General features: G+C 37.2%; 1 long non-coding RNA gene across 1 annotated transcript in view; it reads left to right on the top strand.

Moving 5' to 3' along the window:
* Window positions 1–2,020: 2,020 nt before the first annotated feature.
* LOC140526876 (uncharacterized) overlaps window positions 2,021–26,534 on the top strand; it is a 46,047-nt gene continuing 21,533 nt past the window's right edge. The window contains exons 1-2 of the long non-coding RNA XR_011974571.1: window positions 2,021–2,558; window positions 5,305–5,397. This is a non-coding gene — a long non-coding RNA (uncharacterized lncRNA). The remainder of the gene's footprint in view (window positions 2,559–5,304; window positions 5,398–26,534) is intronic.

Genomic DNA, 26,534 nt, shown 5'->3' with positions numbered 1-26,534 from the left:
GGTCTTTGGGGAAAATTCCAACTCCCTCTAGATGCTCTTAAACAATATCTTTTTTCAAAAAGAAATTACATCCACATTTGTAAGTTGTACTCAGAACTACACAGATATTCACAACCCTACAACTCTTTACCACTTCCTAGCTTCAATATGCTGTTTTAGATGATCAATGGTCCAAAACCTTGGCCTCCACCTCCAACAATGTATCTTGATTCTAAATCACCCAAAGAATTCATGAATCAGAATTTTTTTAAAAAGCAAATAAGGCAGAATAGGGAAGTTAATAATAGAAACAAATCAAGTAGTACACATCCTTGGAACTTTAGGTTCTATGCAAAAAATGACTGCCATCCCCATGGGAAGTCATAATCCAATCCTACTTTAATCCCTGTTTCCCCAACAAAGTGGGGAAAATAGTCTGATAAGACTTGTGAAAGTTAAGGTCAGACACCATCTGCCTACTAAATCTCTTCCTGTCCAGCCTCAATGGAGCTGTCTTGAAAATGCTGCTGCCTCCATCCAGAGAAAGATCTATGGAATCAGAACACAAAATGAAGCGGACTATTTTCTCTTGTGTTATGTTTTGTTTTGATTTGGTTTTTCTCATGCTTTCTCCCATTCATTTTAATTCTTCTATGCAACATGACTAACGTGAAAATGTGTTTAATAAGAATGTATGTATAGAACCCATATAAGATTGCATGCCGTTTTGGGGAGGGAGGAGAAGAAAATTTAAGACTTAGAAGTGATTGTTGAAAACTGAAAACAAATAAATTAATTTTAAAAAAAGAAAATGCTGATGCTTCACAGCTAGTTGGCAGCATTGAAGCTTCTTAAAGCTCTGGAATCAGAAGCTTTCATATCCTAGCCACATTTGTAGCATTTTCTTTAGGGGACTCATGGCCTACCCTCATCTCCTGCCAACTAAATCCATCATTTCTCCATTTCTTCCAAGCCCATTTCTTTTTCTCTCTTAATGCTACTACTAGAAGTGGCTGCTCTGCCCTTCTTCCAAGTCCCTGAAATTTGCTCACTTTCTACAAATTGCCATTTCCTACCTTCTTGATCCAAGCTGACTGACTCAATGCCCTGTTCAAGGAGCTTGCAAGTCTCACATTCCAGAGTTTTTTCCGAGTAATCATCAACTCTGGGGGTGCAAGAACTATGGGCAACTAAAGTTGTGCTAGAAAGTATCCATTAAAGGGTGTTTTATGGTTTACAAACTACCTTTCACTTTAACTGATAAAGTAAGTTTTTTAATGCTGTCACGACTTTAGCCTTGGAAAGAACTTTTTGCTGTTTTCCAGGCAAGATGCTCCATCAGTGAACTCCACACATTTTCACTGGAATAATGTTGCTCACACTTGGAATGCTCTCACCTCTCGTTTCTGCCTTCTGGATTCCATGGCTTTTTAAAAATATTTTTATTTATTTCATTAAATATTCTCAATTACATGTTAAAAAATTTTAACAGTTGTTATAAAAAAATTTTGAGTTCCAAATTCTCTGCTTCCTGACATTGTTCCCTTCTTAAGAAGGCAAGCAATTTGATATTAAATACACATGTGAAGTTATGCAAAACATATTTCCATATTAATTATGTTATAAAAAAAAAACAAATAAAACAAAAAAATAAAGGTTTTTTTTAAAGTATGCTTCAGCTGGCATTCAGAGTTCATCAGTTCTCCTTGGAGGTGGATAGCATTTTTCATCATGGGTCCATTGGAATTGTCTTGTGCTCGGGGTCAGGGCCCGAGCCCCCTGGATCCCCCTGACCCACAGGCCTCTACTCTGTGGGCCCTGAAGGAAGGAGACTGGAGACAAGATGATCCAGGCAACAACTCTCTTTATTCAGCTGAGGGTTAGGGTTTATAAAGGCTGATCCACCAATCACATACATGCTGAGCTCATCCCATTACTTCACCATCTCATAACTATTCCACATCCTTACACCCACAGTAAGGGAGGAAGCTTATCTTGTTCCTGCAGCTAGTTCCTGGGTTCCCAGGCTCACTTGTTGTTGGGACTGGAAGCTCAATTCCGTGTGGACAGTCTCGGGCAGGTAAAAGTGGGACTTCTAAATCTTAGAGTCTTACGAGGCCCTCCATGAACAGCGGGGGTTCGAGAAGGTCAGACCGAGCTAGCTCGGCTAGCTCGGGTATTTCCGCCTCTCCCCCGGAGATACCTGATGGGTGGAGTCTCCCTGCCCTCGAGGTCGTCCCGGATTGGAGCACACCTAGTTACCTAACAGCACGGTATTGAGATGCAAACTGTGTGGCTGAAGATTAAGTAGGATTGAGGAAGCCAGAAAGCTCTTAGCACGTGTGGAGCCAAAGAGAAAAGTAGGGCTCCGCTTCTTTTCTTTCCTCTCTCCCCTTCCCCTCTCTCCCCCGCTTGTACTTCTACTTCCAATCCCTTAAATCTCCCCCTCTTCGTCCTAAGAAAGAAGACCCCCTGCACTTGTAACCGAAACCCTGTAATAAAGCTCAACCCCTGTTTGACTCTGGAACGTCCTTTCTCTCATACGTGCATCCGGCGTGGCCAGCCGAAGACCTGGACAGGTAAGAAAGACTCGGGTAGCCCAATACAGGCCTCTAGGCTTGGCAACTTGTAACTTTACTGTACAGGACATTGGTATTTGCAGGAACATCAGGTTCCAGGGTCACACAGAGCTTCTTCCAGGGTGTGCATCAGCACCGTTCCCACAGGAACAGGCTTTGCCTCTGACTTGCACCCCCTGGGACCCTCTGGGCCCCTTACAGTCTTGGAATATCATCTTGATCAGAGTAACTAAGTCTTTCACAGTTGATCAGTCTTAACAATATTGCTGTTACTGTATAAACTGTTCTGGTTTTGTTGATTTCACTTTGCATAGTTCAGGTAAGTCTGGGTTTTTCTGAAACCACTCTGCTCATCATTTCTTATAGCACAATAGTACTCCATCATACTCATATACCACAACTTGTTCAGTCATTCCCCAATGATGGGCATCCCTTCAACTTCCAACTGCCACCACAAAAAAAGAACTGTACATGTAGGTTCCTTCTTTTTTTCCTCTGATTTCCCTGGGACACAGACCCAATAATGGAGGATCAAAGGACATGCATAGTTCTATAGGCCCCTGAGCATAGCTCCAAATTGCTCTCCAGAATGGCTGGGTCCTTCCATAATTCTACCAATAGTGTCTAGTGTCCCAATTTCTCATATTCCCTCCAACATTTATCATCTTCCTCCACCCTCATATTAGCCAGTATGGTAGATACGAAATGGTACCCCAGAGTTGCTTCAATTTGCTTTGCTCTAATAATCAATAGTGGTTTAGAGCCCTTTTTCATATAACTATATATAGCTTTGATTTCTTCATCTGGAAATTGACTGAAAAGCATATCCTTTGACAATTTATCAACTGGGGAATGATTTATATTCTTGTAAATTTGAGTCAGTTCTTTATATATTTGAGAAATAAGGCCTTTGTCAGATTGACTTGCTGCTAAATTATTTCATAGTTATGATTATTATGTATTTCCCTCCATCCTATTTCCTTATTTATCTCTCTCTCTTCTTTCATTCTGTCCCTCCTCAAAAGTGTTTTACTTCTGACCACTACCTGCTCCAATCTGTACTCCCTTCTATTGCTCCCACTTTTCTTATCCCCTTCCCCGCGTACTTACCTGTAGTGTAAGAGAGATTACTAAACCCAACAAAGTGTGCATGTAATTCCCTGTTTGAGCCAATTCAGATGAGAGTAAGTTTCAAGCCTTGTCTACCCCCCTACCATCATCCCCTCCATTTTAAGCTCTTTTGAAGTACTTTTCTATGCGACAATTTACACCATTCTACTCCTTCCTTTCCTCTTCTCCTAGTGCATCCCTCTTACTCATCCCTAATTTAATATTTTTAGATATCATCCCATCATAGACAACTCACATCCATGTTCTTATGTCTGACTCCCTTATCATCTGTAGGCTGAGAGCTCTGGAAGCTACCAGTACCAATTCAATCACTCCCCAAACTTGCTGCTGGCTTGCTGAGGTGTGGCCTTTGTTTTGTTCTCATTCTCACTCTACTGAGACAGACCTTTCATGCTGATCTTCTAAGTTTTCTTGGTCTGGAAAATTGTTTCATCCCATCCTTTTGTTGGTTCTGTCACTCCAGAATTCATTTTGTGGTGAAATTTTAAAGTTGTTTGGAGGGAGTTTAGGGAGAGCTCAGGTGAGTCCCTGTCTTTACTCCACCATCTTGGCTCTGCTCCTTCACTTCTCTGGCTTCTTTAGGGAATATTTTAACTGTTCCAGCTAAAATTGCAGCATTACAGAAAACATTTCTGGGTCCCCTTTAATTCAAGTTTCTTTCTTTTATTTCTAATTTATCTGGCATAAAACTTGTTTGCACATAATGGTTTGCATGTTTTCTCCCCATTAGACTATGAGCTCTTTGAGACCAGGGACTGTCTTGTGCCTTTTTTTATATCTCTAGCACTTAGCCTGGTGCCTGGCAAATAGACAACACTTAATCAGTGTTAACTTACTGACGAACAGTGAGCTTGAAGCATAGAGAAAGAAATTCAGTACTTTTCTATTACCACTGAGGATTTGGTGACTATTGGCTCTTTGATACTCTGATGAATCCATGATTTTGTTAGTGTAGGTACTCTTTCCACTAAAGAAGATTGTAGTTTTCCCTTATCCTTTTGTCCTGCATAATTCCTATTCATGTCTTTATAATTATTCCATAGAACATCAACTGAGTATTCTTGCATACCTTCTCTTGGTCTTTTAATATCTATAGGTGGTAATGGAAGGATGGGAAACCAGAGTACCAATGTGACTGTCAATTTGCTGTATCTTGTTCTTGTTTTATGATCAGCCTTCTTCCTTTCTCAGTCATACCTATTCTCTATATTATTATTAGTTGCTATTAATGTACTAGTCATCACTGGTAGCATGTGAAAGCTTGCTGATGCCCACCACATACATTTCCATTACCTTTTGCACTACTTATAGTTTTAATTCTTCTGAGATCCTAGTATTTCATTATTCACAACTGGATGACATCATCAGCAGAATTCTGAGATTGGCTAAAGAGATTGGCTTTTGTAGTGGTGAATAGTCGGATAGTGGTGTCATTGTAAACATAGCACAGTTTTCTAAATCTAATCTTTCCTCTTATTCAGTCCCAGGCTTACTCAACTTATTATACATTTGTAGCATTTGTAAAGATGCAATTATTGATGGATCAATGCCACAGACTGGGCAACTGCACATGATTAATTTCTGCAATTTTTTTTCATTTTTTTGCACTATATAGAGCCAGACCAACTTTTTTCACAATGGAAAATGCAATGCAGCTATTTGATAATATAACTGACATAGATAATCACTCATGCTGCTTGGAAAAAAAGTAAGTGAACATACCCTTATCTTCTAATAATGGACCCATTGTAAAATATGAAATATTTCATGATTTTATAGTGAAAATATTTTCTCTATATGCTTTTTAATTTAATGTAACTATTCTTAAATTCCCTCATACCTTGATTTAACTATTTTATTATTGTTTCTTTTATGTTTAAATATATTATTTATATGTAATAACAGTATTGAAAAATATATGTAGTCCTTTATAATTTACAATACTTTTCATGTATGTATTTTCATTCTTTGTTTTGGACATCTACAGTGACAGAATCATGTGTTCTATTTCTTATTTACTTGCTTTGTCTACCCTTGCATTGATTTTTCTCTGAAAACATGAAAACATGATATTTAAATTAATGTCCAACCTACCAATAAGTTTGTGGTCTTTGGTTTTGGTTAAGGTGTGTTCACTGGGTTTCTGAGTCACTCTAGTACTCCCATGGCCCCATGATATCAATTTGTAATCTTATCTTTATGGGCTCTCTTCAATGATACAAATCACAATCCACTTTGACTAAACCTCTAATGTAAATTTTGTCCATGTCCTTTTTGAATATCAATAATATTTAATATTTCCATCCAAAATTATTTTTTTATAAACTGGTACAATTTGTAATGGCTTACAAACATTATAAACCAAAACTTGCTTTACTATAAGCTTAAACATCTGTTTATGTATTGGCACTTCTTATTTAGTTATCATATGTATGATTATTTTGTAGTCCTATGCAAAGTCTTTGTAATAATAGAGTCCATGAAATAGTCATGGTTCACCAAAAAATGTTATAAAATATGAGAAGGAATGTCTCCAGGCTGGGGCTAAAAGAACCTGCTAGACCCTGCTATTGTTCATTTCTCATCTAACAACTTGAAAGACTAAGATTTTAACTCTAGTTCTGCCAAATACTTGCTATGTGATCTTGGGCAAGTCACTTAACCTCTGGAAGTCAAGTCAAATAAAATCAACAGAAACTGATTAAGTGCCTACTGCTTGTCATGCATTGTGCTAAGCACTGAGTCTTCAACCTTTTTATTTGTAAAATGAAAAGATTGAGTTACTTCCGCAATGGTATATTTGCCTTTTTCTGAAAACCATGATTGAATAATATGCTGGTAGACTGTATGGAAAAAGAAACAAAGGCCAAATGAGATTTTCTATCCTTAGGTAACAAATAGATTTTATGCTGCAGGGGAATGTTTTCTTCTTTTGAAAGAAAATTAAAATATCGAGGAATTTTCACCATCTAACAAATGAAAATAACCAAACCACTTAAAAAAATTGCCTTTACAGGTGGTATGCTGTTTGGTTATGATTTATAGACTCTTTAAGATGTAAAGATTTTATAGATCCATCATTTCTGCAACTGGTTAAGAATTCACAACTGAAAACTGCTTTCAACTATAAATTTTGTTTTATTTTTTTCAAATGAGAATCAAGTTGAGAGTACAATTTCTTACACATGAACAAAGGATTTCAACGATGCTTTTGGACCACAATTAGACCAGCTGTTAGCATCCTGCCTTATACATAGTAGGTACCTATTAAATTCCTGATGTTAATGATGAGGAGAATGTTGGTATTAACAAAGTCATTCTCTCCTTTCTTTTTCAATATCACTCAAATCCAGAGACAAAAGTAGAAACATATTATTCCTCATCTCTCTCCCTGAAAAATTGCTCTGACTCCCAATCTCAAAATATTACACATATTTAAGGACCAAGAGCAAGTTTCACTTCCTCTGTGGAGCCATTATTGGTCATCCTACTCATTTATACCATTCATTTTGTCTTTTTTTTTTTTGCTAAATTATATTTTTAATTTTTTCTTCAAATATACATATATTATATATGTATGTATCATATATGTGTATATATGTACATATACAGTCTCCCCAAATAGATTGGGATCATTTTAAAGGCAAAATTTCACACTCTTCTCTGTATCCTCTACAATGTTAAGGAAAGACCTGATGTGCAATAGCTGGTTCTGGTGGATCAGCGTGTTTGCTCTTCCACCTTAAAGTATGCAATGGTTTTCTTCTTTTTAAAAATGTAGCTAAGGTTCTTCTCTGTATTCCCACTCCATTTAAGTTATTGCTGGGGCATGCAGTAATGCTGAAACTTCTTTTCTTTTTCTATATTAGACTGCAACAGAGCTATTCCAGATATATATGTATGTAAATCTGCAGGATGAATTTAGAATCATCTTTCAGTGTCATTTGTGTGACATCTTTTCCCTCCAATATGGATATAAACATTTTATTGTTTCATGACAGAATTAGAGAAGGTTTATGCAATGCCTTTCCTTTATTTTCTTGCAAAAGCAGCAATTTATACCAGCTACTGGCAATGATAAATTTATCAAGGGTGCACATCCTCCCATTTACACCCTCCTGAAATCACTTTGGAGAATTTTACAAGCTACTTTAGGAGCTAGATGGGTGAGTAAAACTACATTTGAATACCAGGGGAAAAATATGACTTGCAACTCAAACACGTGCACTATTTTTTTAGACATCTCCCTCCATCACTCACTGAAATCCTTCTCTAGTTCCTTCCATGACATGAGGTCTCAAAGATCATTCTGGCAGAGGAATATCCTAGTAGATTCTACTAAGCTGGAAAGGTATTGAGTATAATCCATGGAAAGAATTCTCTATCTATCATCTGAAAACCATCTTAGTTAACTGAGAAGAAGCTCATCGCAAGAAAATTTGTCACAAAATGATGATGTAAGTTTAAAGAGGGTAGAGTAGTTCATGGAACCATTGACTAAAGAATTATTAGGGTTTTGACATGCATCACTGGGAAGACTGAGCACACAAATGTAATCACAGATCTTTGGAAGTATGGAAAAAGTATTAGCCTCTCTGAATTTTTAAAATACGTTTTAATGCATTCTTTAGGAAATAGTTTTCTATTTTTGGTTAGTTTTGCACTTGAAATATCTCACATTTCCTAAGGCCTGAAAGTGTGAATAATAATAATTATTATATTCTGCATTTACATAGCATTTTATAATTTACAAATGTCTCAGTGCACATGACTTCATTTAGTCTACACTAACAGATGGAAAGCACTTGATATAATAAAGCGGCCAAAAGAGCCCAGAGACTCCCTTAGCCTACAAACACTTGATATCCTTCTTGCTAAACAGAGAGATATGGAAGTCATGGGAAAAACTAGCTTAAGTATAAACTCGTTTACAAAACATGATATAAGATGAGCAGAGGAACATGAGTAGTACCAGATGACGAAATAATAAAAAGCAACAGAGGTGGAAGTAAGTCTATAAAAGGCTGGTGCGAGATCCAGTTGAGCTACATTAATCCAAGATCACTCATAGACAGAGATTAAAAGATAACTGATAGAAAATGGTTCCGTTTTTGAGAATTTGTACAATGATTTATTTTCTTATCTTCAATGATAGTGCAGCCACCATGTTTATGCCCTAATATTATAATGTTATTTAGGATGAAATTGACATTTGCACCTCAGAAGAAGTTTAAGGAAGAGGACCGGAATGCATACTATTCTCTGTGAGGAAATCTGTTTTGAGGGTGACATTATTTTTAAAGTATTAAAGAATTGTATAAAATATAAGGAGAGGGGGAGATGACTAAAATAATGCTCTTTCACTACGCAGTACTGCCTCTAGCTTGATACTTGTATGGTACATTTTATATCTCCAGAATAATTTCACTTAATGTGCTTTTTAATAGGTATTGGCACCTAGTCTTTGGCCTATACCCATCTAAAACCACACCACTAGAAACTCACACATTATTTCAGTGAATATTGCAGGACAGATTCCTGGAGAGAGTAAAGTGAAAGGAATGGGAGGTCAGTTGTTTCTCCTGGATTCTCTCATTATGCTCAAATTCTCCTTATATGTACAGGGGGAGAACCCTCTCCCCCATTGGCTTTCCTCTTGTGTAACCTTGCCCTCTCAATAGTCCAACTGCATACAAATAAACAGTCTCTTTCTTTCAAAAGATCTTTGTTAACTTGTTTTCTTGCCTCAATCTGCTGCAAGTGATGATTGTGATAAGCAAAATGTTCTCTACTTTCAGTTCAAAGAAAAGTATATGCTCATCATGTAGGGGAAAGACTTGTTTTTTGGCAAATCTAATTACGGAAGTAATTAATGGTGGTGTGAAATGTAAGCGTTATTCAACACTATTCATCTGCTATGGGAATTGGCAGTGAAATCACTGGCCAAGAAAATGGGTTTCTCAATTTCACAGCAAAGGGTCCATTCATTATGGCAGAGAAAAATGGAGCATAGACACAAGTCCTCTATTTTTCTTTGGAGCACGTAGAAGTACAAAAGCTGGATAGGCATCCAGAATCTGTAAAGTCAGGATGCTTGACCCCTTGTTGATGCTTGTAAATAGGCAGAAAAATCTGCCTCTCATAAAATGATAAAATTTGGAATTGTAAGAAACATTAGTAAGTCATTTACTGTTCATCACATGAACACCCTCTCCAACATCTTGCCTTTATCACTATGTGACTTAACCTCGCTTGGGCTCAATTGACTCACCTATAAAATGAAAGAATCAGTCCAGATGATCATTATTGTCCTTTTTCACTCAAAAACGTCTCAAGCATCCCTGTTGAGCAATTATTTAACCCACCGGCTCTTAATTCAGTGTCTGTAAACTTGTTTGTGAAACACTTGATAACTGTATTTCAATATAATTGCTTTCTTCTGCAATCCTGAGTATTTTATTTTATTCATTAAAAACAATTCTGAGAATGGTTCCCCATAATTTACCTGCAGCAGACTGATAAATCAGTCCATGATACAAAAAGGTTATTAATAATATTATCATTATTATGAATAGCTACCATTTATATATAGCATTTCAAGGTTTGCAAAGCACTTTCCAAATATTATCTCAGGGTATACTTACAACAACTCAGGGAAGTAGGTTCTATTATTGTCCCCATTTTACAGATGAGGAAACAGAGGCAGAGGGAGATTGAATGACTTGTCCAGGATCATACAGCAGGATATGAACTCAAGCCTTCCTGACTTCATGTCCAGCACCCTATCCATTAAACCATCTAATGCAATTCTACACTCTGTTCAACTACTTTCAATGATACTTATTAATTAAATACCTCCTAAGACTGCCCATTAACTTTTTTTGGACAATTCTAATTATTAGGAAGCTCCTCCTGATACCAGTTTCAAATCTTTCCCTACAACATTTTTACCCATTGTTCCTAGTTCCTAGTGAACTAGTCCTTATATGACATAGCTGGGGCTAAGCAAAATTAGGTCTAGTTCCATTTCACATTGAATTCCTTCAAATATTTGAAGGATTTTATTATCCTTATATGATAGGTTATAGAATGTATCATACTCATTATTATATTATTAATATTCAAAGAACAAATATTATCACATATCCACTAGCTCTTCTCATCTTTGTGAGAATCATGATCTATCATTTATCTAGTCTCCATCCCCTTCTTCATTGTGCCCATTCACAGAAATAGCAGAATCACAAAAACTTTGAACTGGAAATGTCTTCAGAGGTCACTATCTTACATAAGAAAAGCCTCTACAATTTTTGGGCCAAGTGGCCAATTAGTCAACCCCCTGCCCCCACTCTCTCTCTGCCCTGTACATAGGAAGCGCTGCCCCCATCACCCTTTCTTCAGGGAGCTTACTGATCCCAGTAGAAGAAGGAAGTCGAAACAAGTCTTTAAAAGTTTATAGCATCAGAGAGCTAAATGTCAAAGAGACCTTAAGGGCTACATTCAACACCTTCATTTTGTAGATGAGGAAACTGAGGCCCATGGAGGTGAAATGCTTTGTCCAAGGTCACCTAGGCAGAAGGCATTAGCAGTGGTCAGCTCTTCTATTAATTGAAGTTGGCTATCATGTCCTCCCCCAAATCTCTTCTTCTATAAGCTAAATATACCCAATCGCTCAACTAGTCCTTATATGACATACATTAAAGTCCCTTCACCATCCTGATCACCTTCCTCTGGATCATCTCCAGCCAATAAATGCCCTCTTTAAACAGTAGTACCCTGAACTGCAAACAATATTCCAGCTGGTGCCCCACTAGGGCAGGGTGCGCAAGGACTACCACCACTGTACTCCTAGAAGCTATTTCTCAAGGCAAAAAGCACATTATCTTTTTAACTGTCATATCACAGTGATGACTAACATTGAGTTTGTAGTGCACCAAAACCCCCAGATTTTTTTAAGGCAAACAATTGCTTAATCTTGGTTCACCCATCCTCAAAATGTTTGTTAACCTATCCCCCACCTCAACCTATTTAAAATATAATTCATCATCTTTTCCCTGAAATCTTTTCCTGTTCCTGACTTCCCTGTCTGTCAGCGATGTCATCACTCTTCTAGTCTCCACATTTATCTTTGACTCTTTCTTCTCACTTGTCCCAGATACATAATCAGTTGTCTCTCATTTCTCTCCCTGTCCTATTTCTCCCATATGTTTCCTCCTTACTGATATTATTCTAGTTAAAGTCCTCACTACCTCTTACCTGTATTATCTTAAGAGTTTTCTGATTCCAATATCATACACATTTCTGTGAAGTTAATCTTCCTAGTCTTTACACATTTTTGTAAATTACTTCATTGCTATAAAAAAAGAATCTTCAGTAGCTTCCCATTGTTTATTGAATTAAGAACAAACACTTTCACCTACTATACAGGTCCTTGACAGCCAACTACCCAACTAAATTTTAAGCCTTATTTGCAAAAATTCTCTTTTTGTACTCTAGGCTCCAGTCACTCTGGAACATTTTCTTTCTGTCAAACAGACCTTTAAAAAAGAGGACTGATCTAAATTATAGCTAAGACTCTATTCAGCTTTAAATACTATGATGAATGAATGGAAAAAAATTAACCATCCAGTATGAGCTAGGTATTAAGGAGTGTACATTCTAATAGGACAACATATTTGGAGACTAAAAAAGTCACATTAGTAACTAAGGAAGGGCGTTTTGATCTGGGGAATAATAGGGATAGTGAATTGATCCAATTGATCCAATAATTAATTACCATTCCCAGAAAAAAAAGGTAGAAAGCTAGGATCAAGGGGAATTACATGGCAAGGCAGAATGCAAAATTCCTCAGTAGGTACAGATTTTCTGGTCAATGAGTGGATCAAATCTAAAGCATGGTCAGGGGCTGGCTAGATATAGTGACTTAGGTTGAATTTGCATTAACTGTTTTGGACAGGATAGATCAGACATGATAGGGCAAAATTTTAAAAATGGGTGTATCAACTTCCCCAGAGGAGAGAGTTACGGCCTGTGGAGGTCCATTTTGGAGGTATTTTCTGCATAAAGAAAAGGTAGTCAATGGCATAGCAGATGGAAAGATGCCTGGGTAGATCTAGGTTTCTTGGTGCATAGCTAGATCAACCTATCATTTTGTGCTTTCTCACATCCACACCTTTTATTTGCTTTTTCTGATGTATTGGAAAGAGACCTTATTTGATTTAATGTAAAGGTATGTGGATTTAATTAAATCCAACCTCTCATTAGAAGACTGACCTTCACATCTCTATGCCTAATTTCCCTCATCTATTAAATGGGGTTAAGTGATTTGTGCCTCCTATTGCCTAGAGATTTTGTGAGGAAAACACTATGTTAAAAAAGACATTAATGCCAAGAGCTAGAATGATCTGGCCTCCACCTCCAATCTCTGCCAGTTAACATATAAACCATTGTAATAATTATCTAATTACATAATTAACTAGGGTCATCAACATTATTTCTCTGCATTGAACCTTTCCCAAATTAATTTTGTACTTGGAGGTAAAATTAGAATTGTCCTTTTTGAACAAAGAAGAGAAATACTTCTGGAGTCACTCTTTGGCTTTTATGAGCAAAGAGTAGATAAGTTCTCTACCAGAATGGTCCAGCACATCAGCATTCATTCCAAATGAAAAGCTATATCTTTCTTGAAATCTAGGTTTTTAGTCAATTTTAGATTTATGTTCATGAAGAGCATTTTAAAGCAAACTCCAAACACCTAGATTTGGTTCAATTATGAATTTAGGGAGGATTTGAAACTTCTGAGAGGAGAAAAAAAATTGATCTGACTATATGTCATATATTATTAACAATATACTTTATTTCCTTTCATTGCTATGAGGTTTTGAGAATCACTCTGAAGATCCTGGGAGAGTGAAATTTGCTTCTAATTTGGCCATAGGTGAAGGAGAGGTTCAGGACAGATAAGATGTGGGTGGGAATGGCATGATAAAGTTGAATTACTTTAATTCTGTAAGTGCAGTTCTTACAATAGAAATAAATAGTATTCTGAGTTGCAGTTAATATGAAAAGACTAGGATGTTTTCTAACTATAGTGGATATTTGCATTTTGAACATTCATAACATATGAACCTCCATTAATGTCCCATTCCATGATTCATGGAACTATATAAATGACTCTATATTTTTGAAGACTATTTTTTTAGGCACACAGGCATCTAGCTGGCATAGTGGACAGAACTGGACCTGAGTTCAAATCCTGCCTCAAACACTAGCTATGTGGCCATGGGTAAGTCACTTAACTCTATCTGCCTCAGTTTCCTCATCTATATAATGGAAATAATAATGATAATAACTATCTCTCTGGGTTGTTGTGAGGATAACACGAGATAATATAAAGAGCTTGGCAAAGTTTAAAGTGCTGTGTAAATACTTGATATGTTGAAACTCTGGAAGAGTCTATCAAATTGGAAAGACTTTCATTATGATTTCAGTGACATCTGAAATGACATGACTTATCCAAGGAAAATCCTAGCTAAGTGTGCAAAGTTCCACAACCAAGGGCTTGGCACCAGGTGATGTAATTTTGTCCACAGTTTACTCAGGCAACTGTTTATTAAAGTATATGGGGGTGCTATAACTTGTTTAAAAGAGGGATCCTAAGATCATAGGTCTAGAACTAGAAGGGACCCTAGTATCACATCAAGGTCAGCTTTGTCATTTTAAAGATAAGGAATCCACAGACCAGGGAGGATCAGTGACTTAACTAAGGTCACAGAGACCTAGAGGAGAGATTTGAAGCCAAGTTCTCTTTTTGTAGAGTCAGTGATTACATAAACATAAACACACAAACATATACGCACATACACATACACACACACAAAGTTAGAATAAATCTCAAAAGGAAGCTGCAAAAGAGAGTACTAATATTGGTATAGAACACAAGGGGAGAATGTAGCAATCTATCTGGGATAACCCAAGACATATAGAGAGTCTCTGCTACTACACACTCACTCTTTTGAGTTACATCATTCCTTCCTTTATTTAACAAACATAAGTAGGTCAAGTGCCAACTATCTTCAGAAACTTGTACTAGGTACTAGATATCAAGTTTGAATAAGAAGATAATCCTATGATGCTTGTCTGGTAGAAGCTTATAGTACATAAAGGGGATAAAAGTGTCAGTGGCTATAACATACAACATTACATGATAAGTAAAAATAGTTAACATTTATATAGCATTTTAAAGTTTCTACTTTACAAATGTTTTTGTTCAGTTATTGTCAGTCATGTCTGACTTCATGACCCTTTGGGGTTTTCTTGGCAGAAATACTGGAGTGGTTTGCCATTTCTTTCTCCAGCTCATTTTATTGATGAGGAAACTGAGGCAAACAGGGTGAAGTCACTTGCCTAGGGTCACACAGCGAGTATGTGTCTGAGGCCAAATATGAGCTCATGAAAATGTCTTCCTGACGCCAGTTCCAGAACTCTGCCCACTGTTTCATATCATTTCCACTCATAAAATTATATCAGTTTTTGATGTTAAACCATTTGACAATGCCAAGGACTTTGGTGACAAGAACTTTCTTTTCTGGGCTTTCTGTAGCTGTGGTTAACAGCAGAAACAGTTGCCAACCTACATATCCACAGGGTTTGCTTTCTATGATGATGACTGTTGACTCTAGACTAGAAGCATTGTTATTTCCAAGGATCCTAGGTTCAGGATCCTGAGCTGTCTCCACTGAGGTTCGAGGAGAGATGGCAGTCAAGGTAGTAATAATGATGATCATTTGACCTGCCTGGCACATGTCACCTCCTGTCTTTCCTTCAGGATGCCTTCCTACACTAGTGAGGTTGGTCTGCTTGCCCATTGATTGGCAGTTAATAGGGATGGTTAACCCCTTCTCCGCAAGAGTATCTTCTTCATAGGATGGCTATGTGGAGTAGCCCAGGATTAGGACTGGTGGTCTGGGGAAAGGGGGAGGGCTGCCATCCCTGTGATCTTGGCTTATCTTCCTCCTGATGACAGTTGATTAGCAGTTGTTGCTGGTGGTGAGGAGGAAGGTGAGCCTCCTCCCCACAATGATTTTTCTCCTCAATGATTGTTGGGGCTAGGCTGAAGGCAGGTCTAGTGTTTTTGAACTCACTGTTATTTCCAAATCTCTTAAGTTCAGGGACTTGGAATGTCTATTCAAAATCTCAAAAAAATATATTGGGAGGAAGGGCATGGAGGCAGGAAAATATAGGGTTGGGCTATAAACAGGGTAGAGATTGATCAGGAAAGGATTTATGTGAGAAGTATACTTGAGGTAAGCCTGATGGGAGCTATGAGTTCCAAGAGTTAGAAACAAGGAGGAAATGTATTCCAGACATTGAGGGAGGTCTGCTTAAGATGCAGAAGTAAGAAATGGAATGCTATGTTTGGGAAACAAGAAGGCCCATTTGATTGGAATTTAGAGTATATGTGACTGAATTACACGAAAACAGTATGGAAAGATAAGTTAAAGCCAACATGTAAAGGGCATTAAACAGAAGAATGCATATTTTATCCTAAGGCAATTGCAATTCATTGAAGCCTTTTTATCAAGGGATGACATGATCAGATTTGTGCTTTTGGGTATACCAATTTATCAACCATATATATGATGATTTGGAGAAGGAAGATATGGCAAGCAGAGAGATAAATTAAGTGATTATTTCAATAATCTAGATGAGAAGTGATGAATATCCAAATTACGTTACCATATTAGAAAAAAAAGGATAAGTACCAGAGATTCTCTGGAGAGAAAATTGACAAGACTTGTCAACTGATGGGATATCAGGAGTGAGCATGAATGAGGAGTTGAGCAAAGTCCAGGGTTGTAAACCTGAGCAAACAAAAGGAGGAAGTAAGGAAGGATGATGAATTTTAAAGAGAAAGTAAGGTGCTAAATGGCATTCGTAGAGCACTGGATTTGAAGCCAAGACCCGAGTTCAAATTCTGCCTCAGATCCTTACTGTGTGACCCTGGCAAGTCCCTTAATCTTTTTATTTCCTCTTGCAAAATAAGGATAATAATAGCACCGTCCTTAAGGATTATTAAGAGGATTGCATGAGCTAATATGTAAATATACTTACTTTGCAAATATTATAGCACTATATAAATGCTAGCTATTTTTACAGTGAGTTCCATTTTAGACATGTTGATTTGAAATCCCTACAGAATATCCAGTTGGAGATAGCCAGTATAAATTTGGTTGAGATCTTTATAGATATTGTAACCGAACCCATGGAAACTTCAGAGATCATTGGGAGAGCATATTGAAAGAGGAAAGAAAGGGATCAGAACAGAGCCTTGGGATGTTTTTATGTTTAGGAGGTGAAGCATGTATGGTCATCCTGAAAAACAGAATGAGGAGCAATCAGACAGGCAGGAAGAGAATATGATCATAGGAAGGATGTGGGAAGGAAACAGAATCCAGAAAGAAGGGGTTTCTGACAGTGCCAAAAGCTACAAAGAAGGTTAAAAAAAGAATGCAGACTGAGAAAAGGCTATTGGATTTAACAATTAAGAAATTGTTGGTAATCTGGGAGAAGACAATTTCTGTCAAATGCTTGGGTTGGATGCCAGATTGTCAGAGTTTGAGTAGTAGTTAGAAAGTGACGGAGTGGAGGCAACAAATGTAAAGTAGATATTTCTTTCTAGGAGTATGACTATGAAAAGGAGGATAGATAAAGCATGATAGATAGTTTTACATCATAGAGTCAAATGAGAGTTTAGCAATAGTCCAAATGGAGGCAAATGAGGATCCCTATTAGGAGATGGCAATGGAAAGCAAGTGGAGCTCCATGTGACAGCTGTAGTAGAGGCCATTATGGTAACTAGCTTGGTATGAAGAAATGTTTCATTTTTTCCTCTAACACAGGGCTTTGGTACATAATAGGCACTTAATAAATGCTTATGGAATTAATAAATAAAGCAATGAATAAATAAATGAGAAAGATAGAAGAGTAAAAGATAATTCTAATATTTTAACCATGGGTTACTGAGTGAAATGTAACACTGCAGAGAGAAATAGGGAAATGAGAAGAAGCATGTTTAGGAGAAGAGGAATACAAGCTTAGTTTGGGACACATTGAGTGCTAAGTGCCAGTGAGACACTCAGGTAGAGAAGACCTTTAGGTAGTTGAAGATGTGGATGTAGTGCTTAGGAGGAATAATCAAGGTTGGAGGAGTAGATTTGGGCATTATTGGCATAAGGTAGTAATTGAAATTATTAGACTGATGAGATTTTTCAAGGGAAAGTATGGAGTGTAGAGAATTCCCAGTCTTAGTTGCTTGTGAAAATGAAAGGTTAAATACCTTGCCCATCATGAGTTAATATATATCAGTCATTGATAACACTTCCAATTTCCTTGGAAGAAGGCTATGGTGTAAGGTAAAGGAGAAAAGAAAAGTACTTGCACTGAATAAGGATAGGAAAATGGTTTCTGAGTTCTTCTGTCTTTTATGAAGGAGAAGGAGTAAAATCAAGAGGATTGAGGAGAAAGGTCCTGAAGAGAAGGATCCAAGAATTTATGAAAGGGTTAGATGGAAGGAAAAATTAAATAAGAAAAGGTCAGTGGGCCACATTGCTAGGTAACATATATTTGTCCCATTGAATTCATCTTGTGGGGCATATTGATGAAGCAATTAAATGGCTAGTGTCATGGAGGGTGGAATTGTTATTAAGTCTAAGGAAAGGAATTTGAATATGGTTGCCAAGTGTGTAAGAGGCATTAACAGTCTATTTACAGGTCCTAAAGAAAGGGTGCTTATGGGAGAAGTGTAAACACTCATAAATAGTAGTTAAAATGTTAAAAATCTCAATTAGTATGGAGAACATGGAAAACTTTTAATGACCTTTATTGAGAATGTGTTGTGTATTACTGCCACAGTCAAGCAACTACTATCTGTGTTTCAAGTATAGACTGATTTAACTCAAAGAAAAGACTTGAAGAATGTCTCTCTCCACATTCCATATCCTCAAGGACTATGAAAAGTTTTCTTGAAAATATGGAGGTATTAGAATCATCAGTGGGGGAAAAAATAGAATCTGAAGTAGAAGACAGGGAGCAAGATCCTTACTAGGAAACTGGAAAGTATAGGAATTTTACATAGAAGTAGTGGTAGAAGAGGAAAACTGTACATTTAAAGGTTAAAAAAGAAGAATTTGAGGCTTTTCCTGAAAAGGAGAGAGATGGTTACTCTGAGGGGAAATCAAATGTCTGTCTTTCAAAGAATGATACAGTAGAATTATTAGGTGTGATATCATCTGGTAAGAGCCAAAGGAAAAAGCTCAGAACTACTGAGACATTTAATTATAGACCTGATGATAATATAAATTATAGAACTGATAATGGTTAAGATATAACAGAAATTCCAAGAATTATCAAAGCATGATTAGTACTTTCTACTTCTGATGATTATATGGACCCAAGTGACATTGCCAGAAGAAACCTAAAATGTATTGACAAATATTATGAAATCTCAAGGTGTTATAAGAAACATAAGAACACAGAAATATAAGCGAACAGGTGGAATTTTCCTCATTGCTGCCTTTTAAAGGCAAGGGAAACAGGATAGAAAAAAATTCGCTTGCCATTTAAAGAGCCAACTAAAAAAAGGGAGTTCACAAAAATAGGATTTAGATTTATGGGCCATTGACTAAAATATAGGGATGACAGACTCCTAACCAAGGATAAAGCACAACTAACAAATGCCAGCCACTATGTATTTGCTTCATGTCTTAAAAATCTAATGAAAAGGGTTTAAATAAAAAATAATGGGGGAAGCAGAAAAGTGCCAGTGTATTGTCTACCAAGCTAGATACCATAAAGGGTAGTTCCACTGAAGGAAGAATACTTTCAACTGTGATACTCAGAAGTTCATAGAAGACAAAACTTGGGAAAGATGTAGTGGTAAAAACCCAGAGCCTCAAATTCTATACACAAAGGACCAGAGTTTAGGCACTAAGTAAGAGGAACCAGAAGTCCAAGGAGGTCGAAACTGATCTCATAAATATCACTGGAACTTGCATGGATAACTCCCATGACTGAAATATTCAAAAGAAATAGGAGAGGTCAAATTGCTGAGTGGGGTAGCATTACATATTTAAAAGGTATACTCAGGGAGGAAATCCAGGAACCAGAGAAGAGAAATAATGGAGAGCATTCAGGTGATGATCAATGAAGGGAGAAACAAAGGTGATTTTGTCATCAGAGTGTATTATAGACATCTTGGAAATAGATTATAAGCCTATTACAGAGGCATGATACAGGAATTCTTCAACTATTCTTATTGAACTTATTATTCAACTAATTCTTCAACACTTGCTAGAGTTACTCTCCTTTCTCTGTCCCTTCTCTCTTCTTTTTCTTCTCCCTGCCTCATTCCTTCTCTTCTTCCATTGCCCTACCCCCTTCTCTCTGACTCTTTCTGTGTTCTCCCTCTCTCCCTCTCTCTCTCTCTCTCTCTCTTTTTCTCCCTCCCCCTACTCACCTCCATCAGAGAGGCTAGCATTTTCCTAACTTTATTTAGTGACAATACCTCTTTCAAGAGGAACCAGTAAGGGAGAAATTCTGTCCTGCATCCAGTTCTCACTAATAGGGAAGATCTTTTCACCAGGGTGAAAGCAATGAGATGCTTGTGGTTAAGTGACTCCCTCTTTGAGACTGTGACAGAGAAGAGAAAGGCTAGGCAATATCTGACAGGCAACTTAGACAATGAGAGCAGTCTTCAAGAGATTCAGAACAAGGATAGGTAAGCCCTAGTGGATTAAATTCTACAAGGGAAGTCAGGTGAAAAGGAATGGGAAACTTCCAAAAATGAAATTCTGAAAACATAAGCAAAACAAAACCAATTCCAATGAGGAGGAAAACTAGAAGCTGCCTGAAAAGATTAAAATACAAGGATAAAGATGCATAAGGAATTCACCAACCACTTTACCTTTAAAAAAAAAGAAATGGAAACAAGAGGAGCTATCTCAGGATCAATATATGTATAGAACAATCCTCTCAAAATTGTGTCCAAGTGCTAAAGCTCAGATCAGAATGAGCTGAGATTGGCCATGGAAGGTAATGACACTATAAAGCTTTAGTTTGTTTGTTTGTTTGTTTGTTCTAAGCCATATTGGTGAAAGGGGAAGCTTTAGAAAAGGGCTTGAGGTGACCCTCAGGGTATATGGGATAATAATAACTGACAGAAGAGTCAAGGTACAAATGCTCAATTCTCATTTTGTTTCTGTTTTCTCTATCAAGGAGAATTACCGTTAGACTTGAAAGGACAGGACAAAAATGGACAAATAGTTATTGGTTCCCAAGATAAGTGAAGAAACAATAAGAGGGTACCTCGCATCTCCCACTGAGTACAAATCACCTGGGTCAGATGAACTAGATCCTCGGGTACTGAAAAAAAACTGATAGATATGATTGCGGGCCATTGTCAGTGATTTAAAAACTGAAAAACAAGAGAGATGCTGCAGGATTGGAAAACTGTACTGTGTCGTTTCTAAGGCCTCTTAAATTGTGACTTCAATTCACTTCTTAGTGTTTGGTTTATGGTTTCTTTGATCTTTATTATATTCATAAGGACATGTTTTTTCTTAAATTTTTATAACTAGACATGTCATCTGCTGTCTTCAGAATGTAAATGAAGCAATATTCCTTGCCATTGAATCTATACATGCATGCAAATGTTTATAGGCAGCTCTAAAAATAAAGACTTTCTTGCCTTTTTTTGTTTTTTTATCTCCCCTCTAGGATCTGAGTTAGGATTCATATGTGGACTATCAGGGGAAAAGGTTATAAGGACCTTTGATCTTCATTAGGAGAGAACAACCCACGGCCACCCTCCAGCGACTTTCTTTAGAATCATAGTTTCAGAGAGCTGACTGTATCATTTCAAGATTAAGTACCTAGGGAAACATTGTCAGTATATGTCAGAGGGGCTCTTGACTCCAAGTCTTCTTGATTCTGAGGTCAGTGCCTCTATCTACCTACTGGTGAGTTTCTCAAGTAACTTATTACTTTGGACATGAAATATGAGATAGAGTAGGTAAAGTTTAATTGGCATTAAAGGGAGAAGAACTGGCTGTGCAGTATGAGGCATTCCACAGGGGCCTTGATCAGTCAGGAGAGCAAAACAGAATAATTTAGTGTGTGGAGGTAGTGTCAATTGCAAGGGAAATGACAGAAAGAAAAGGTACTAAAGCATCTTCACTTTGACAATTTGCCCAGAGCCAATTTTGTTTAAAGTTTAAAGATGGAGTAACTGCTAAAAAAAATAAGCAAATTCACAAGTGTTTATATGTCTATTCTAAATTATAATGATGTATTTGCTTTGTTAAGGTTACAAGCATGTCAATTCATGAACTTGTTGACTGAACCTGGATCCCTGATATGAAATGTAAGTTATAGGAATTAAAAAGTCAGTGGTTGCCATGAGTGATGGTTGCCAAAGGCAACACTCATTTAGGAGATAAATTTTGTTGTGAAATTTTACGAAGAAGGATGATGGATGATTATGAAGAATCTAGTCTCATAAAGCAGAGAGAAGTAGTGTAAGGTAAAACTAGTTGAAAGAAAGTTTGCAAAGAGATCAACCAAAATAAAGTCATTTTGAAGGACATTTAGAGCTGAAAATGCAAAGACAAAAAAAATAGAGAAAAAAATGGGAAATATCTGTAAAAAATATTGTAATAAACTGTTTTCACTATTAAGGGCAGTGGAACAACCACACTTGGACTCTAGATTCATAAAGAGATGTTTTTGTTCACCCTTAGTTCTCAACAAGGATCAACGACATCACAAAGATGATGTCTTGACTTGTGGTGAATTGGACTTAAATGAGGCAGAACTGCACAAAGTCTCCACCCTCACTCTCTCTCCTCTAGAGTCATCGAAGTCTAGTGGCAAGACAAAAGTCAGGATGACTGGGGATATCTCTGGAAGAAGTGGGTGACCATGGCCTTTCTGAATTAAGGTCTTTTCCAGGTCTCAGTTCAACTGAATCCATTCAATGAGTAAAGGCTAAAAAGCATTAAGAGACAAAAGATGATCTAATTTACCATCATAAAAAATATCTGGGAGGGGAAGACCCTCTAAGCTTCTGGCCAGAACAGTAAACAATTGCTATTTATTCTCATTCTAAGCCATCAAAATCTAAACAATGAGGCACTGGGGCTTGGGCTGGGTATTGTTATTGGCCATTCAATGTAGGCCAGAATGACTTGGGTTTAAAAGTTAGTTGAATAGCTCCATTTGAAACACCATGAGCTTTTTAAAAGCTTGTTTTTTTCAGAGCTATATTTCAAGAACTCATATATGAAAACTGCACAGGACAAAAAAAATTGAATTGTCCCAGGTTTTTGAATAAATAAATATTTTTAAAATCTCCAAATATCTTACAAAATATAAGCAACCAAAAATTATATTCCAATGGACAGAGCATTCATGAGAGGATTAGCTTAAACTTAGACCAAAATAATAGTGAGGCACACGTATAAGAAATACGTATAACAAAAGCTTAGCAACTGCTTTGGAAGTCAGAGATATTCAAGCTATCTGAAGGAGTGTAAGTTACTAAAGACTGGAGAAAAAAATCATAGATGATCTATCTATCAAAAAATGTAACCACAAAAGTACCAAAAATATAGTGACTCATCCACTTATAAAAAATCTTCATGCGAATCATCTATATACATTAAGGGCATCTTGTTGAGTGTATTACTAGGGAAAAAGCAAACTTTGAGAAGTAATTCAACAGTGGAGTATGTACCCTATGTTTGTTGTTGACACATTTTTTCAATTGCATCCAACTCTTCATAACCTCATTTGAGATTTTCTTGACAAAGATACTAGAATGGTTTGGCATTTCCTTCTCTAGCTCATTTTATAGATGAGGAACTGAGGCAAAGAGGATTAAGTGACTTGCCCAGGGTCATATAACTGGTAAGTATCTGAGGCCAGATTTCAACCCAAGAAGATGAGTCTTCCTGACTCCAGGTTTGGGGATCTATCCATTGTACCACCTGTATTTACCATTTCACAATTGACTAAAGTTGTAGAGAAACTAAGATACTGTGTCTATTGTTTGTTGATTATTTAAAAAATTGCTTTGATAGAGCAAAATGCCACCTTGAAGGTTCTTATCCCACAAAATGTCTTGATCCCAGTCATACATCAAAATATAACAGAAATAACCTGTTAAAACCCTCTGATCATAAATATCAGGCAAGGCATAAAACTGGGAGATGTATACTGACTAATGGTGTTTGTTCATCTCTGTAATATAGATGATCTAAGACGGAGTTCAAGAGGAATTAGTGTGGGAGTTAAGGTTTTCCAGATGATCCCATTTAGGAATGGCATTGCACCAGTTGTATCTTTAAGCCCCAGAAAAGTGCAAAACTTTTTGGAAGAGATTTATAGCCACTCAGAAGAGTTTGGTCTGCTAATCCACATAGGAAAGACCAAATAGATGAAGAATATCTATTGCCCAGATGATGACATGCATTTAAATATAAACTTTATACAGCTTGTTCAACAGCATCTATATTTGGAACAGGCAGTGCACATGAGTAATTAGTTGGACCCAGAGTTGAATAGGAGTAGATCATGCTAGATTGCCTTCAGAAGATTTTAAAGCTCATTATGACTTCAAATTTCCTAGGGAAACAAAAGCTCTTCTTTGTAATAACAACATTCTACTGATGTTGCTGTATAGCTGTGAAAACACAAAAGTCTCTGAGGAATTTAAAATTAATATCACATGGTCAGTAATGGAAAGGTAAGTGGTGATTGTGAGTATGTTACATTATTTACTTGATCAGGAATTGCAAGGAACAGAAGCAAAAAATAACAACAAGGTAATGGGTGATAGGAAGAGAAAATGGGCTGGTTACATGGGGAAGCTAAGATGGACAGCAAGAATGGTCCATTAGTACCCTTGGATGGCTTCCGGCATGCCAGGTGGATAGCCTGTGGCAAAAGACAAGGACAGGAATGTCCCTGAATGTGCAGTCATGGATAGGCTATCATCTGCATCATTAAGGGAAACTTCCCAATCAATGAAATTATCGATCTATTTGAGTAAGTAATACTTATGGTTTTAAGGAACAAATGATTTTAAGGAAGGAAGATCTTACATAAATCACTAATCTTGGCCTTTCTGCAGCCTTCAACACTGTTGAACACCCTTGTTTCCCTGATTTTCTTTGCTATCTAGGTTTTTGGGAGACTACTTTCTCCTGGTCCTCCTCCTATCTGACCACTTCATAGTCTCCTTTGCTGGATCTTCATCCAGTTCATATCTGCTAATTGTATGCATCCCAAATGGCTCTGTCTAGAGTCAGCTTCTTTTCTCTTTCTATACTACTTCACTTGGTGATTGCATTAGCTCTCATGAATTCTGTTGTCATTTGTATGCTGATGATTCTTGAATTTACTTACTCTACTATAACCTCTCTGATAACCTCCAGTCTCCCATCTCCAACTGCCTATCAGACATTGTACACTCAACATGTCAAAAAGTGAACTCTTTATTTTTTTTCTCTAAACACTTATCCTATCCAGACTTCCCTATTACTGTAAAGAGCACTACCATTCTCCTAGTCCCCTAGGTTCACAACTAGTCATCCTTGACTATTTACTTTCTCATTCCCCTCATCCAATTTAATCTCTTGCCAAGATCTAAGGATTTCACCTTTGCCACATCTCTTGAATATATCCCCTTCTCTCCTCTGATACTACCACTATCCTGATAGAGGCTCTAATCTCCTCATATCTGGACTATTGAAATAGACTGATGGTTGTTCTGTCTGCCACAAGTCACTCCTTAATTTAGTTCATTATCCATTCACCCAACAAAGTGATTTTCTTAAAACCCAAGTTTGATCATGTCATCCCTCTTCCACCTCATTCCAGTGGCTCCTTATCGTTCCTGGATCAGATGTGAGAGCCTCTATTTGGCATTAAAATTCCTTCATAATCTAGGCTCCACCCCCATCTTTCCAGTCTTCTTAATGTTTTACATCCCTCTCCATGCCCTTTAATCCAGTGACACTGGCTTTCTTGCTGTTCCTTGAACTAGACTATTCATCTCTCAACCCTGGTCATTTTCTCTGACTATCCCCCATTCCTAGAATGTTCCCCCTCTTCATCTCCTGGCTTCTTAGAAGTCCCAACTAAAATCTCATCCTCTACAGGAAGCCTTTCCCAATGCCTTTTACTTCCAGTGCTTTCCTGCTGTTGATTGTTTCTTATTTATCCCATGTATTGCTTCTTTATGCATGTTTGCTTGCACATTTTCTCCTCCACTGGATTGTGAGCTCCTTAGGGGCCAGGGACTTTCTTCTTGTCTTTCTCTTTATCTCTAGGACTTAGCATAGTTCCTAGAACATTGTACATACTTAATAAATGCTTATGGACTTGTCAAATAATCAATTTTATCATGATACAGAAATTGACCTCTGTTCAGGTTTTATTTGTGGCATTTTATTCAGAATACACTTATTTAAAATTGAATATTGACTTTGTAACAACTTTAAAATAATGCCTCAAATTAAATTCTGCAGTGGGAGATCCAACAAAGGGTCAAAATGAGACATTCTTCTAGTTCAAGACAACATAGGGCTGCAACATGTAGAAAGTAGAACCTGGAACCTCTGTGGTTGAAACAGCAGTGGTCAGACTAAATGGTGGCAAGGGAAGCAGTCACAAGGGTCTGGAGTTCTCAAATCAGAGACAGTAAGGAAAACTGGCAACTGTTCAGAAATAGATTACAATCTGGTATTGGCTAAGAAATAGTGATGGATCAGTGGAACAGATTAG

Source organism: Notamacropus eugenii, chromosome 2, assembly GCF_028372415.1.
Source record: "Notamacropus eugenii isolate mMacEug1 chromosome 2, mMacEug1.pri_v2, whole genome shotgun sequence".
Taxonomy (NCBI): domain Eukaryota; kingdom Metazoa; phylum Chordata; class Mammalia; order Diprotodontia; family Macropodidae; genus Notamacropus; species Notamacropus eugenii.
The sequence above is the reverse complement of the archived record's forward strand: the minus strand, read 5'-3'. Positions and strand labels throughout refer to the sequence as shown.